This window comes from Rattus norvegicus, chromosome 17 (genome assembly GCF_036323735.1).
Source record: "Rattus norvegicus strain BN/NHsdMcwi chromosome 17, GRCr8, whole genome shotgun sequence".
Taxonomy (NCBI): Eukaryota; Metazoa; Chordata; class Mammalia; order Rodentia; family Muridae; genus Rattus; species Rattus norvegicus.
The window spans coordinates 34,622,501-34,640,000 of NC_086035.1; the positions used below are offsets into that span (position 1 = coordinate 34,622,501).

Sequence of the window (17,500 nt, forward strand, 5' to 3'; positions counted from 1 at the left end):
AAACACACACATATACACACAGAGACACAGACACATGCAAACACAGAGATAGAGAGATAGAAACAGACACAGAAAGAGACACACACAAAGAAACACACAGAGACAGAGACACACAGAAACAGACAAACACAAATGCATACATATACACACAGAGACACAGACACACATACACATACATGTACACAGAGAGACACAGACACATACACAGAGACACACACAAACATGCACACACTGACTATACCCTTTTAAATTGTATTCCAAAAGGAAAAGAAAACCCTCCTTCCTCCTTTCCTTAAGCTGCCTCTGTAAGGTACTTTTATCACAGCATCAGAAAAGTCACCAGTACAGGCTATAACTTCGTGGGCTAACACAGACTGTTGCCTTCATGGGCTATCTTTAAGGAACCCCAAGACACCTTTATCTCCTCCCACTTTCCCTAATGACCCCTTTTTCCAACCACCCCTACTTACCCTGACCTCACCACACCATACATTCTCCAACACCACTTCCCTTGTTTTCTAGCTCACAGCTTGCCAAGTCTCCATACCCTGATCCCTCTTCTTTTTTAAAATATGATTTATTTAATGTATATGAGTACACTGTAGCTCTCTTCAGGCACACCAGAAGAGGGCATCAGATTGCATTACAGATAGTTGTGAGCCACCATGTAGTTGCTGGGAATTGAACTCAGGACCTCTGGAAGAGCAGTCAGTGCACTAAACCACTGAGCCATCTCTCCAGCCCCTGCCCCCTCTTCTTAAGAGTATCCCCAGTAAGCTACCCTCTGGTAGCTGATGTCAGACACCCCCAGCTCAGACTGCCTCGAATCCTACTTTCTGAGTCTTCTGGAAATAGCTGCTCCAATATTCTGCTAACTCAGCAAGACCCATCAACACTCAGAAAGCTGCCAGTGAAAATCTACCTTGGCATCACTGGGATTGCTGTACTTTGAAACAGAATTCTGACCTGTAAATGTGACCCCAGCTCTTCCTTCTGCCACTTAAATACCAATTACTTGTGACTTTTTCTAATTCAAACAGATAATTTATCCATGCGTAAATGAATTTGATTAAAATTTTAATTTAGTAACTGGCCTCTCTTAAGGAAACTTGCAAACTGCTTTAAATTGGAGGTATACAAAAGCTTAATTAGACTTTGAAAACTGGGAACAAAAGAAAATGAGCTAACCAGACAGAGGTTGGACATAGCCCAAACTGACTTTCATGAGACATGTAATTAAAATAGATATGCTATTGACTAGAAATGTTCTCACTGAACCCAGGGTTTATCGACTCAGTTAGTCTGGGGCCCAGCAAACTCCAGGGATCAGCCTGTCTCTGCACCGCCCAGGGCTGGGATTATAGACATGTGTTACTGTACCAGTTTTATAGGCGAATGCTGTGAATCAGTGATGGTTTGAATAGGTATGACACCCCCCATATACTCAAGTGTTTGGGTGCTTGGCCCATGGAGATTGACACTATTAGGAGATGTCGCTTTGTTGGGGTAGACGTGACCTTGTTTGAGGAAGTGTGTCACTATAGAGCATGCTTCAAGGTCTCATACGCTCAAGCTATGGCCAGTGCGGCACTCAGTCTCCTGCAGCCTGCAGATCAAGATGTATAAATCTCAGCTCCTTCTCCAGCATCATGTCTGCCTGCGTACAATGTTTCTTGCCATGACGATAATGGACTGCGCCTCTGAAACTGTAAGCCAGCTCCAATCGAATGTCTTCCCTTATAAGAGCTGCTGTGGTCATGGTGTCTCTTCACAGCAGTGAAACCCTAACTAAGACAGGATCTGAACTCACGTCTTCAACTGAACGGCTAGCACTTTACTGCCTGAGCCATCTCCACAGCCCTGTTTTCTTCTTTCTTAAATCCTAAAGTGAAGGAAGAGTAGACATGGATCTAGAGAATGAAGTCAGGATCTCGCAGAGCCGAGCCCTGGGTTCAGCACATGCTGTACATGTTACCAATGGCAGGAGCTTCTAGAAGCGGGGATTCTGTGCACACTATGGGCTACTAATAGGACACAGCCTCGGTGCCCATCACATAAGGTCCAACCCAGGCAATGTCTAGAGCTCATGCCTGCACGGAGATGCAATGGTAAGGAAAGAACTGCTTAAAGAGGAGACTCTGTGGAGTAGTTAGAATGAGAGTGACGCCCATACACTCAAGTGCCAGTTGGTGTTTGGTAAAGATTAGGAGGTGTAGCCTTGAAGAAGGTGTGTCACTGGGACTAAACTGAGATTTCAAAAGCCAACATGCCTCCTGATTCATTGTCTCTGTCTCTGTCTATGTCTCTGGGCGTGCCCGTGTGCCCGTGTGCATGTGTGCATGTGTGCATGTGTGCATGCGTGTGTGTACTTGTAGAGTGGGATGTAATCTCTCTGCTACTGCTGCAGCACCATGCCTGCCTGCCTGCTGCCATGGTCCCTGCCTTGATGGTCATAGACTAACCCTCTGGAACTACAGGCTCCCAATAAAGCCTTCTTCTAGTACATTGCTCTGGCCATGGTGTCTAAGAACAGTGGAAAAGTAACTAAGATTCTGAGTTTCCAACAGCAAGCACCAAGGAAAGTTGTGTACAGTGACTGTCTAACGCCTCAAATGACTGATGACTACCCCACGTCTGCAGTGAATCTAAGAAGCACATACCAACACACATCATCTTCACAGGTTCCGTGCTATCACAAGAAACCTGTGCTAGACAGTTAAAAGTACTGGAGTCCTTGTTCACCTACATGGATGGCCAGTGACTCAAAACACAATGCTCAAATCGCCTAGCTGTAAAACAGAAGTATAGACTGTGTGTGGTGACACACACACAGAATCCCAGCAGAGGCAGGTGAATCCCTCTAAGTTTGAGGTTAGCCTGGTCTAGACAGCAAATTTCAGGACTGTCAAGGATACAGAGAGACCTTGTCCTAAAAAAAAAAAAAACAACAACAACAACAACAAAAACCAAATGAAGAAGAAAGTTATTATGATGATTTTATTATTATTATTATCATTATTATCATCATCATCATCATCACTAATAAATAAAATAATAAATATCCAGGAGATAAAGAAATAATCATTTGGAAAGCGACGGACAACTATCTTGGTGTTTTGTGCTGTATAACAACTCACTTTGAGCTAGGTAATTTGTAAACACCAAAAACAGTTCCAGAGGCTGGAAAATCCCCAGCTAAATTGCCAATAGACTTGGTGTCTTCTAGATGGTGCCTCCTATACTTGGCAGGAGTTCCTTCCACTTCTTTCCACAAGGACATGAACTTCCTTCAGGGGAGCAGCCCTCTCAATACTACTGCACAGCCCATGTGGCTTGACTACAATTCCAGAGAGGACCCAAGCGTTCCACCAGCAAACCAAGCAGGCTGCCCATCTCCCCACCAGGGCCCATACATTCTCAGGGCTGTTCCATTCCTAGAACTCTGGAAAGCGATCTTCTGCCATTCTCCCTGTCCTCAGTCACCTTGCCTGAGGGGGAGGAAAGACTGATACGAGAACATTCTTCCTTCCTCTGAGGAGACCAATGTACCAAGGACTTTTGACCCTCTCTCCTGCTTCCAGCCCAGAGGCTGCTGTCACCTTCCTATTGCACACGCACGCACGCACGCACGCACACACACACACACACACGCGCGCGCGCGCACACACCAAGCTCCCCAAAGCATTCCAGTAGTATTACCTGGAACTGACACAGATCAGCTCAGCCCAGGATGTAGAAGCACCTACTTAGTCTCTGGATCCATACCGACACATCCATATTAGCTTTGCTGGAATGTGAAGGGCTAGAGAGATACTGCCATGGTTAAAAGAACTGGCTGCTCTTCCAGAGGACCCAGGTTCAACTCCCAGCACCCACATGAAGGCTCACAACCATCTATAACAACTCCAGTCCCAAGAGATTAGGTGTCTTCTTCTGACCTCTTCAGGTGCTCTATACACATGGGACACAAACACTTTTAGGAAAACACTTATAACCAGCATGAGTAACTTAGTGTGTCCCCAAATTTTGGATTAAAACCTTAAAAGGTCAGATAGCTCAGTGGATTAAGATGACTTGCTGCCAAGCCTTTAGACTGACACCAGCACGGGTGACAGCTTTTTAAAGGTACATCTCTGGTGCTCAGGACTCATCCTGCAGACAACTCCTGCTGGGGACTCTCCTCTTCTGTGGCAACTGTTTACTGCTTATATGATCTTGAGGAGAGGCCTGAACTGAGAAGAATCCTGTAATTTCCTGAGTTTCCTGAGCCTTGTAATGTGCCATTAGTTTCCTGATATGTGTGAGCCTCCCCTCCTCCCTTCAGCAAGGAATGTTTCTTCAATTCAGAGAAAACGGTTTTGCAATGCCTGGTACTTAAAAGGGGGGGAGGGTGCTACAAGGTGAAGATGCCCCAGTATTCAGAAGCTGAACAGGAGCCATAAAGGACTGAGCCAGCTACGACCTGGGGTTAGAGGATGAGGTAAGGGAGAGGATGGTCCTACCTAACGAGTTGTCACATGATGATCAGTAGACACAGGTAATAATCCGATGTGACTGTGCTGGAAGGCCACACTGGGCTACAAGTATTCAAGGGAAAGACGATGAAACGGCTCCCAGTGGAGCTCTAGTTCACAATGAAACAACTCTTAGCAGAGCTCTGGTTCCTCCGACCAGGCTGAGGTTAGGCCTTCCTGACATGAATGATGTCCCTTATGCGTCTATTGGTCTCCCCAGCTTCCAAGGTCATTAGTCTGCCTGCTTTCACACCATCCTCCACCAAATGGATGACAGACACACCAAGCCACACTTTCTTTCCCGGGTTTAAAGCCTTTCAGGTACCTCCCCATTCCCTACAGAGGGAAGCTGCCATCATCTATCTCTCCATCTTGCTGCCTCCCTGATCCCCAGGCTACATGGCCTGCGGCCTGTGTGTGTTTCCATTCATTTATTCCTCCCCCCCCCTCTCTCTCTCTCTCTCTCTCTCTCTCTCTCGTGTGTGTGTGTGTGTGTGTGTGTGTGTGTGTGTGTGTGTGTGTGTGTGTGCGCATGTGTGCAGAGAAATTGTTCATCTTTGTAAATGTGGTGGTTTATTTTATATACCAATTACTAGATCCAAGTGCTCCAGTATCACTCAAGTGTTATTTAGACGTTTCTATGAAGGTCTATTTTAGACAAGATTAACATAAATGGATGAAATGAAACAGCAATATGCATTACTGAGATCTGTCTATTAAGAAAATACAAAACCTTTTCTTAAGGGGATGGGCCTCATCCAACAAGTAGAAGAAAGGTTTCTACCAACAAGCAGTCCTCATTTGAACTTGAGCTGCAGGCTGCCAGTCAGTGTCTCCGGCCTGCCAGGGTCTCCGGCCTGCCGGGGTCTCCAACCTGCCAGGGTCTCCAACCTGCCAGGGTCTCCAACCTGCCAGGGTCTCCAGGCTGCCTTCCTGGCTGTAAATTTCTGAACTAACCAGACCTCCACATCACATGACCCAGTCCTTTAAAATAAACCCAGATGGAGAGATGGAGAAACAGATAATCAGCTATAGGAACATTGACAAAATCTCACTGATTCTCACTAATACAAGTCACAGCTTGCAAAGCAACAGGAGTTAATTTTATTTACAAAATGGCTCAATGATTAAGATCATTTGCTGTTGAGCCAGTATGGTGACACGCGCCTTTTGGCACCACACTCAGGAGGTAGACGCAGGTTGTCACCATTGAATTCAAGTCCAGCCTGGTCTACCAAGCAAGGTCCAGGCCAGCCACCGCCACAAGAGACTATCTCAAAAAAACAAAACAAAAAACAAACCAAGAACAGCAGTTCCCAGCACCACCCACATAGGTGCCAGGTGGCTAAGGCTCGTGGTACACATACATACATTCGGGCTTATACACACACAATAAAAGCAAATAAATAAAATCTTTTTAACGCACTAATTTTATTCTTTAAGACCCAAGGGCTTTCACCATTTTTTTCCATACCACCACCTGAACCTACCTGTCATCTTCCTTTGAAAGATGAAGGCTAAAATTTAAGGGCTGACTGAATGCCTGAAGCCTCACCAGTTCTGATACATCTCCAGTTGCTTCTGAATCGGAGTCTCCAATCAATATGTGATTAGAGAGAAGGAAACAAACTCATTCACTGCTGGCCCAAACCTGCTTGCGCGCTCCGCCCCCAGACAAGGACCGATGCATCTGGCGAGCCCACAGCCTGGGTGCTCTGCCTCCACTCTCCGGGTCCGAGCACTTGAAGATCCACACAGCCTCAGTTTCCTCATCCTCCCTACAGCCAAAGATGGGGGCTTGAGAAACAGAGAGAAAAGCCAAGCATGGTTCTAGGTAGAACGGGAGGCCGGTGGCTTAAAGTGAACGACTTGGGACCGTGGCTGGCTGCGAAGCTCTGAATCAGGAAAGTCCACGAAGGCCAGCATGAAATTCCATCACTCATGGCTGGAGCCAATGAGAAACCCTTCACAACATGGCGCCTGGTGTTGTGGTCACAGTGTAAAAGGGTGAAAACTATGTCTTGCCGTGGGATTTAGGAGAGATGCACGAGAAAAATATATATTTCCAAAATGAAATTATATTAACCAGAAATTGAGAAGGAAATCCACACCATAGAACCCGGGGTCAGTCACAATGATTGATTCTAGTTCATTTAACTCTGCCTTCCAAAAAATGAAACAGAAGGTGTTGGCATGGTGACCTGTTCAGCTTCGGGCAAATGCTAAATCTTGTAAACACAGTTATGAACTACTTACCAAGTTGGTCAGAAATGCTTATGAGAAATTTAAACATCTTTAGGATAAAAATAGCTTTGCACATTTATTCCTCTAAGCCATCTTTGACTCCCACAACTTGTTCATTCAGTTATTAACAAAGTCTTCCCAAGAACTTCAGAGAGAATTTCTAAGCTGCTTGGAATGTTTAAACACCAATCAACAACTCCATTTGCAGGAACCTAATTTGGATGTTTAGCCTTCTCTTTTATTTTATTTTTTACTTATTTTTATTCATTCATTCATTCATTCATCCATTCATTCATTCATTTGAGACAGGGTCTCACTGGCTGACCAGGAACTCAAGGTGTAGATCAGTCTCAAACTGACAGCGATCCTCCTGCTTCTGCCCCTGCAGTGCTGAGTTTAAAGGGGTGTGTAGTACTCTACCCACCCACCGCAGGCGTAGCCTTCTTAATTTGGTTACATTTTACTGATTCTGGAGAGAAGAACAGAATAGAAAGCATGCAAAATTTGAAAGAATGTAGCATGTCAAAAACAAGACCTGGTGTCCTTCCGCAATGTATCAAATCATGATGTGCCTGGATCTTATCAACCATAAAGTAAGGAAAGAAATAAGACTATAGGTGTGGTAGTTTTTAAACTTCCTAATCAAAAACAAACAAAACAAGTCATAGGCACCTAAATGGCCCATCCACAGCACACTAAATGACGCGTGGTCACCAAGGCAAGAATGTTAGGGTCCCAAAGCACTCACATACTTGCTCTTATACCTCCTCTGAAGAGTTTCAAATTCAAGTTTTTTAAACTGAAAACAATGTGAAGAGCTGACTTACTGATTATGACTACCTGCTGCTCTTACCGCAGTCACCTCCCAGTACCATGTGTCAGGCATCTCACAGCCACCTGTAGGTCCAGTTCTAGGGAACCAAATGCCCTCTAAAGACATCCCACATGCACACGCCCCAACAAAGACACGTAACACATACACGGAATCCTAAACTTTTTTTAAAAAAAAAAAACTTTTTAAAATATTGCAATAACAAAGAATTCAGCAATCTGTGCTTTCAATAGTGAAGGGCGGTCATAATGTGGGGTACTAGGTCACTGGACTCATTTATGAAAGAAGTATTTAAAGGATAACGCCCATGGGTTTTCTGCCTACAGTGGAAACCAGAGCACCGAACCAAGTACGGCGGCCCATGTCGGTAATCCCAGTACTTGGGGCGTGAAGGAAGGAAGGACAGGAAATGAGAGTCAGCCTCGGCAGACATAGCAAGTTTGAGGTCAGCCTGTGCTACATGAAACACTGCTGAAAAGAAAAGAAAGAAGAGAAGAGGAGAAACAGAAGAAAAGGAAAGGGAGTGGAGGAAGGGGCTGGCCTGCCGAACGGTAGGCCAGGGAAGTGTGTGAGCAGAGAAGGACTCAAGGGTGTATACAGTCTAAACAGTAATCTGAGAACCACAAAGAAAACCAACACAGACCTATAACTCAGAGACTGCTTCAACCTTGAAAATAGTCAGGTGCCTGACTGCTGTGGCAGACAGGAAATTTCCAAGGGAGTAAAAATTCAGACCAAACCCCTACAGGGGTAAAAGCTCAAAAACCCTTTGTACAAAGCTCAGACTTTGTCTATGACCTGGAAAATCCTGCTTCCTCATACAGCCCCTCAGTGCACCCCAGGCAGCTGAGACTCTCAGAGAGATGAGAAGCCAGCAGCTGTGTGAGAAGGCCCGGGATGACTGGACCAGATGACCGGGGTGAGGAGAAGCATCAAGGACTGGACTTCATACCATAGAGATGTTCAGTCCCCTGAGAGAGCTTTTGGGCTTTGGGCCACACCAACCATCTGACTATTTCCATCTATTGGTTCTTTCTTAATGAAACATATAAACATAGATGCAGAGAGAGAGAGAGAGAGAGAGAGAGAGAGAGGGAGCGCACATCAGTGCTCTTCCGGTGTGTACCCGGAAGTGACTCTAACTCACCACAAACCCTAACTCCCTTCCAGGGTGTTCAGTCCACCAAACTCAGAATCCATCCTTCTTCACGTTAACTTCCCTTTGTCTCTCACAGTTTCGCAGGTCGTGTGGTCTCTTCACATCTGTCTTCCAATACAGTCAATTCCTTTCTCTCTTTAAAAGACATTAAGCAAGGTCTCTTGCCCTTCCTGACATCTTCACCTGGCTTCTTTGAAGCTGTCAGACTTACCTGTGATCAGTCCACTACAGTATGGTCACTTACTGAACTCAGCAATTAGCTATCCTCACAAAACTCCCGTTTCACTAACCCCAGCTTTCTTCTCAGGAAATTTTAACATTCCTTCTCCTTACTAAATGGCCTCTGTGGTGCCATCTCTCTTGGGGATCCTCCATTGCTCTGACAATGCCTACTCAAAGATCAAACACCTGTTCAAGGTCAAATGCTTTCCTGTTCACTTTCCCTCAGCCCCATTTCAATGTGCTAATGTCCTTCTTAAGACCCCACAACCCACCTACAGAGGGACACAACTTGACTTGCACAGAGCAAAGCACTGTGAGCCATCTGTCCAGCTACTGTATCACACTCAAGGGACAATGATGGGGAACAAGTCTCCTTCCTGGTCATTGCACAAGCCAGACCAGGTGGTTACCAAACTGCTGAGGATCTGACGTGTTCCCACACTTGCCCAAACAGTCTCAAGACATCCCTGCTTGGAAGTATAAAAATCAATGAAGGGTTAGAATCCAAGTGCCCTGGGTCAAAATTCAGACTGCACTGCTGGCCAGCCATGGAACCAACACCAGTCACTTACCCAGTGGGTGGGGCTTTTGTGGGGGAATGCTTTTTCTTACCACATGAAGATGTTTTGCGGCTTAAAGGAGATAATATGGTAATAAAGGAAGTCCCCAATTTGAAAGTCTTACTCACAGCTCTGTTAGCTGGAGGGAACGCAAACATGGCGGCTTGATGGCTCAACATCTGTTTCAGAAGACAACTGAAGGAATTTGCACAGGCAGACCCACTTGGGTGGTGAGAACCAGGAACCCACCACGCTCATCACCCCAGCATCTCAGAGATTGAAACCAGTCTTTATCTAACAAGAGCCATGCCTTTGTCACCCTGGATACATCAAACTTCCTTGAATTCTGACATAATTCATTCTCCTGTCTCACTACAGTCACGCCTTCTTTCTTGCAATATGTCATTCATGTATCTTTTTTTGGGCCTCCTCCTGACCCCCACCCCACCCCCTTTTATTCTTGCCTTAAAGGACCTTATATCCCTCTATCCAGTCATTAACTCTGACTTGAGCTTCTCTTCTATAAACTACCCAAACGCCTATCACATTGTCTTCTGCCCCTGCATCCCAGACACTCACTAAGGAAGCTCCAAGGGCAGGCTGAGTGTGTAAGATGATACGATGGAGGTGCCCAGTGGAGTTACCACTGAGAAGTAAGCACCTAGGGTCACACGCAGGTGTAGCTCAGTGGTAGAACATTTATGCAGCATGCACAAAACCCTGGGTTCTGACTCCAGAAGCACCAAAATAACCCTAAGATGGTTTTTTGAGAGATAACTCTTTGCCAATGTGTTCTCTCAACTTCAAAACAGTGGAGCAGATGATAGGTGCTAACCAAACAGGCTCTCCGAAGAGTTGGCCACACCATCTGAATTCACAGCTGGCCCTTAATGTACTTACCATATGCTCATTTTACAGAGATAAGGCCCCGAATGTTTAACTGGCTTGCACTAATAAATATCGGCTCTAAGCCTAGAAGGAAATCTCCATAAACCAATTCCTGTTATAACTGCCATCACTGAGCAAGGTGAAGTCACAGGCAGATCTCCACAGGAAACCTAAAAGTCCACCACACAGCCTGGCTCTTAAGTTTCCTCTGTTTTCATTCCTTCAACTTGCCACTCCAAACCCCTTGCATTAGAAAAACTGAGTCCCCATGTTGTCACCTCTGCCAGAAGATGAACGTTCCAGAGGCTGAGAGAGGGCTCTGCAGTGAAGAGCATACCACCCTTAGAGAGGGTCTGAGCTTTGTTCCTGTGCACTTATCAGCAGCTCATGTCTACCCATAACTCCAGCTCAAGAGGAATCTGATACCCCTGGTCTCCACAGGCACCTGCACTCACATGGGACTGACAGGAGACCAAAGAAAGTGGCCATCAAATCCAGGATTACACAAGTAGCATTGATTAGAGACTTAGAGAGATGGATCCCTGCACTCCATAGTGGGAGTTGGGGCCCAGATGCAGGTCTACACAGAAGGGAGCTCAAGCCAATCAGAACATTCTGACCACTCAACCTCTCTAATTGCTAGTCTCTCAAACACTAGCAACTGGTCAGTGTCAATTAAAAGACAAAGTATCAGTGCTGTACTGAAGCTCTTGGCTATCCTAGCAACTTTGTCCTACAGGGTTGGAACATTTGCCAAAGTCATCAGAGTGGCCTAATGGTGCTTAGCAGGGCTGTAATTATCAAGGCAGATACCTGCATTCCTTACAAGTAGATTACAGCGTGGACCTCCTGTTCTTTGAACAACATGCACTTAAAAGGTCCTTTAATGAGGAGACTGAATGGAGAGGGGTTGGCGGCAACTCTCTATGATCATTACCAAGGTCAAAACCAAAGGACAGACTTGTGAGCTGTGCTAAATGCATGAAGGGTTGTGTGGGCGGGTCTCTGTGGTTGAAAGTTAGAGAAAGAGAAGTTCAGAATTGTTCATTCTCAAAGATTACCCAATCGGGAGCCTGAAGATTTAAGACAAGCTAAAGTCCTTTCACCATCACAGAAATGACTGAAGATTGTAGGCCAAGATTTTAATAAAGCCAACTGTAATATGAAAGTAAAACTAAGCACAACTGCACGCCGATACAATTACGATGAGTGTTCCAATCTCCTAACTGGAAAATCCTGTGGAGGCTGGGGGATAGCTCAGTTGAAGAGCACGGCCCAGTGTGTGCCGTGAGCCTCATCCTCAGCACAAGGAAAAGCACGAAAAGGAGAAGGGGAAAAGAAGCAGAGGCAGATGGAGATAAAGAAGGAATGGGGGGAGGGGAGGGTGGGAAGAGGCAAGGAGAGGAGAGGAAAAGAGAAAGGGAAGGCCCACCAAAATACTGGTCCTAATTCCATTTCTACCAATACAGTAGATATGAAGTTATCAGTAGAATAAAACTGAGAAAAAGGTATCAGCATGGGCTTCATGCAAGAGTCTCAGAACAACAAGAGATGTGTTCACACTCACCCTATCGGCATCTCCCACTAGTTGACTGTACTTACACTACAGCCAGTGAACTGTTTTGACACACTAGTTGACTGTACTTACACTACAGCCAGTGAACTGTTTTGACACACAGTTACAATTAGATGAGAGTTAATGGGGACCACTGTTCTAGATTAGACTACTGCAATGGATACAAATAGAACAGGCAGAAGACAAAGTTACTCTTGTAAGGTCTCTACCACTGAGCTCCTCCATCCCACCCCACATCAGTTTCAAGATGCACCATTATGAAACTCTCTCTGCCACAATACTTACACACACACACACACACACACACACACACCCCTGACACAAATTAATGAGCTGTTTCCCTAGTGTTTTATCTTCTACGGTTTCCATCTAAATGTGTTAAAGACCTGGTCCACAGTCTACGACTTTATGGGAAGGTGGTTGAGTCTTAAAGGTGGGGCCTGGTGGAGGGACGTTAGATCATTGGAGGTACAACCTTAAAGGGGATATGGAGACCTAGGACCCTTCCTGTCTCTCTTTGCTTCCTGGGCAGCCTGAGGCAGACACTCCTCTGCCCCATGCCCAGTGAGTTGCACTATCACACCACACCCCCAAAGTAATGCGACCAGGGGACTTGAGTCCTCTGAAGGTAAGACCGTAAGAAACCGTTCTGCTCTGTGAGTTGAAAGTCTCAGATGGTTTGACAAAGCAACAGCCAGCACCTTCCCATGGGCCCTGCCTCACAGGAGAAGGGGCTAAAGTGACTGTCCATGTTTTGGTTTTGTATGGTTTAAGAGCTCTGCTGAACGACTCAAGATCCTTTTCCTAGATCATAGGAATCCTTAATCAATATTATGGAATGAGAGGTTGACTCGTTCTACAATTGAAAATAAAACCAAAAATAAGTAGATACTTAGGGAGGTAGAGGGAGAACTGATAGGTTATAAATAACAAACTTAAGAGACTATAGACAGATGAGAAGTGATAGGTAGATTGGTAGATAGTAGGTAGGCAGGTAGGTAGAAAGATGGTAGATGGACAGAGGGAGGGAGGGAAGGAGGGAGGGAGACAAGGAGGGAGGGAGGGAAGGAAACAAAACAGTAAACGACTTTAAAAGAAGAAAAAGAAGAGAAAGCCAATTATTCTCCTTAAATTGTTATTACATGAGTCTTTTGCATCAGTAACTATGATTCACGGTTTGTTCAGCTTCCTGATTTTCCCAATGTTTCTTCTTCTCGGCTTCAGGATCCCAGAATGCTGCGTTATAGCTGTGTGTCGTTTTAGCCTCCGCCGCTGCAACAGTACCTCAGAGCTTCCTTGATTTGGGGGACTCTGACAGATTTCTTCACCTGCATTAGTTTATTACATATGCACTGCACACCACCCTGTAGGTTAACTTTAATACCCCACACACTGCCTGCTGTGTTACTACATGTACAGTACACATGCCCCCGGATGCTAAGTTTACTGCATGCACATGGCACACAACCCCGTGTGTTACGTTTAACACAAACACATTACACACCACAGGCTCACTTTGCTCAGATCTTGAAAGTCTAGAGCTGAGGGTGCACACTGTACAATGCTGGAATATTCCATGGTCTCTGTCCCTTCCTCAAGGCAAAGCTTATTTAACTTTATCATTCTGAAATGTACTTTATAGAGAACTGGCCAGTTAATTCCCTCCTGGGCTTGATCCACCTCCCCTAAAACTAACATCTTACCTGACCATTTTCCAAACCAAGGAATCAACTCTGGTTAAACAGTGCTCTTAGGTTTAGTTTGAACTTACAGACACTGAGTATACATGGGCATAGTATACAGCGGGATGTTTCCATATAGGCACACTCTACACAACAATAAAATTTGAGTACTTAGCGTATCTGTCACCTCACAGCTAACATTCCATCACAGTATGAACATCAAAAAATCTCCTCCCACTTTGAAATATACAATATATTGTGCTTGCCCCAGATAGCTTTGGAAAAATCTCTGTAGAAACTCTCAACTTGTTCGGGGGTGATTGTGCACCCCTGTGATCCCAGCCCTTAGCAGCTGGAGACTGGAGAATCTGTAGCCATCAGCCTCAGCTGCATAGCAGTCTGAGGTCAGCGACATGAGACTCTTTCTCACAAAAAGCAAAACGACACCAGAAACTTAGTGTCTGTCTGATACTTTGCTCATAGTCACACAGGCTTTGGGGGTTATGGGTTTCTGCAAGAAAGGTCAGAGCATAAATGCCACTTGCATACCTTCAGGGTGACCTGCTGTGGGCACAGCCACCTCTCCCAGTATGAGCACTTGCTGAGGTGACATAACATGGCTCCGCTGTAAGGTTATTTGCCCCAGCCTGTTCCCACATTATGCTAGTTAGAGCAGTAATGGGGGAAGAGTATAAATTAACTAACTAGTATTCTATAGAAGGTTCCAGATGTTCTGTGTAAACTACATAGTATTCTATACCTCTAAGTCTCTTCTGAGGGACCTTACTCAGCTTCCCTCCGCTTATTTATCTAGGCAGCCTCACTTCCTGGTGTGAGCTTACAGAACGTTTACTTTACACCCTAAGTTGTATTGCGGAATGCATATCACTTCCAAGTAGGCTATGTTGTAATCTTCTTTAATAGAGCCTCCCCTGGTCTTATATTCCCTTCTTTATTAGTTGCTCCCTTTGCTCTTGGATTCCTCATTTTCAGCCAGGTCCTGAGACTGTCTGACTTACCACTGTCGTGTATAAATTATTTATTTATTTATTTATTTATTTATTTATTTATTTATTTATTTATTTGGTTTTGATTTGGGGCACTTCTATACTTTCTGGAACTACAAAAAAAGAAAGAAAAGAAAAGATTCAAGGTTCATATTTAGATTTCACAGTTGAGCCCTACAAGTATTTCTCCAAGGTTTCCAGCTCCTCATGATGAAGAATGGCATTAAAAAGATGATCTAAGCTTAGGAACACCCACTGCTGATGGACTTTTAGTCTTATAGCCTGCTCAGCTGACAAACTAAAGAACGGTAAGTGTGTGTGCTAACCTTTGATTCTTCAAATATCTATATAACTTTCTGTATTTATATTAAGCTCAAAATGGGTGTATAGCAATAGATTGGTCATTTCCATGTACACCTACCTGATCTAGTAAAAATGAGAACTCTTAGGGCCAGTGAGATGGCTCACTGGGTAAAGACACTTGCCACCAAGCCTGATGACCTGATCTCGACCTCTGGGAGCCACATGGTGGAAGAAGAGAACCAGCTCCCACACGCTGCACATACAGGCCTTGGTTCTGGGCAGAGACAAAGTGCAGACTCCCCTGAGGATGACAGTTCATGTCGCATGTAGGAAATGCTGCTTAAATGAGCCAGTACTAAGAAATCCCCTGAGTATCTGGCAAGAGTAAAGCCAAATTATATCAAAAGGTTTGCCCTATAAGCCCCAGTCTCAAACATTCCCATAGAAGAACTCAAACAGAGCACAGTGATCCAGCCAAAAATCACCAAAGACCCTGGGTATGAAGTACCAGTAACAAAGAATCACACACGGAAGTCCATTCAGAGGCAGTGTCCACGGCAGGCAGCTATGCGGGCATGATGAACAGGGCTGCCTGAGCCAGCGGGAGAGGAGAGCAAGAGGCAGGATGTACCACGATGAGGAACCTGCTAATGAGAAGAGGCTTCTGTTCAGAGGGAATAGACTGTTCGAGAATTAGATTGCAACAATAGTTGGGCATGCTTATAAATATATATATATACATATATATGTATGTGTGTATATATATGATATATATATACATATATATATGAATGAATCATGAGGCATGAAATACTAGCACAAAAAGGACAATAGAGAAATTATTAACAATCAAAAACTCTGGGGTTATTAAATAGTTGCATCAAATGTTGGTGCTTTTCATTTTTATGAATACAGTGATGACAGAATTTTCTCAGGAGCTGGAGAGAGCTCCTTAGAAGTCAGTGGAACAAAGAACCTGCCCACAATGTTAAAGGTCCTCTTCAGGAAATGAGTCTCACTGATATTCCCACTAATGACATCCCATCCCACCCCGCTGATACCACACCCTACCCCACTGATACCACACCCTACCCCACTGATACCACACCTACCCCCACTGATACCACACTCTACCCATGCCTCCCCCCACTCCGCTGATACCACACCTACCCCCACTGATACCACACTCTACCCATGCCTCCCCCCACTCCGCTGATACCACACCTACCCCCACTGATACCACACTCTACCCATGCCTCCCCCCACTCCGCTGATACCACACCTACCCCCACTGATGGTAGCCCACACTACACAGCTGCCTAAGCGCATGCTGAGGTCTTCCTGAGCCTGACCTTCCTGGGGTCTTCCTGACCACTCAGCTTTGCACCCTGCTTAGTCAACCCATCTCCTTACTTCCGTTCACTCCCTTCAGTCTTTGGCGAGCCTGGTTTTCTTAGAGCCATTTCCCTTGCTCTTTTCTAACACCTCCCATTTGTCTAGAAACTACCATATGGAACCAAACCCAGGCATGTAGTAATCTGAAGGTGTTTGAAGGTTGCCATGTACACAAAATGTGGCTTTACAGCTCTGATAAAACTAGGAGCAGTTTATTCCTAAATTGCTTTATCACCCACTGCTTCCCTTCAAATTTTCCCTATAATTTCAACAAACTAAGGCACACAATCATAATTCATTATTCACGATCATGAGTCAGGCCCCACCTTGATGAAATGACTGTTTTTCATTTACAACCTCATTATCCTATGAACTATGACAACAAAAGGCAGCAGCCAAACAGAGCCGTCTCTTCAGACAGTAAACGCTTAAGTGGAAAGATGACAATACGGCAAATTAACTTACGTAAAGTAGAAAATGAACCATAAGATTGAGAATATTAACTTACGTAAAGTAGAAAATGAACCATAAGATTGAGAATATGGGCCAGGGTTATAGCTTGCCTGGCTGGCAGAGCGCTTGCCTACCGTACACGAGACTCTGATTTTGAGCCCCAGCGTTGTATAAAGCAAGCCTGGTGTTGCATACCTGTAATCTCAGAACTGGAGAGGTGGAGGCAGGAAGATCAGAAGTTCAAGGCTATCTTCACCCCACATACGGAGTTTGAAGCCAGCTTAGGATACATGAGACTCTGTCAAAAAAAATAGTAGGCCGTGCAAAATGTTTTCAAGGCTGAAAGGAAGAGCAGGTAAGGTTGGCTTCTGCGACCTTTGGAAAGTTCACCGCCTCATGACCCCTCCCCACACAATAAAAAAAAATTTAAGAAAAAATTTAATTTTACTTTCCCTACACAATCTACCCACATCCGTTTGCTTCCCTCTTGTCAAATAACATATAGGTAAATTGACAGCAACTGTTGGGAGACTAGGCCAACATTTGTTCCTTTCGGATAGAGAAAGAGGCTAAAACTCTCATCCTTGACGGACAAGAGTGAACAGCTGTTCTCTTGGCATGAACTCTTCGCAGAGTAGAATGCAAGTTCCCAAGACATGACGCCG

At 44.9% G+C, this 17,500-nt stretch overlaps 1 protein-coding gene across 4 annotated transcripts in view; it reads right to left on the reverse strand.

Annotated features, from left to right (window-relative positions):
- The window catches only part of Mboat1 (membrane bound O-acyltransferase domain containing 1), a 113,674-nt gene that overhangs the window by 82,469 nt on the left and 13,705 nt on the right, over positions 1–17,500 (reverse strand). The gene's annotated exons all lie outside the window — the stretch shown is intronic.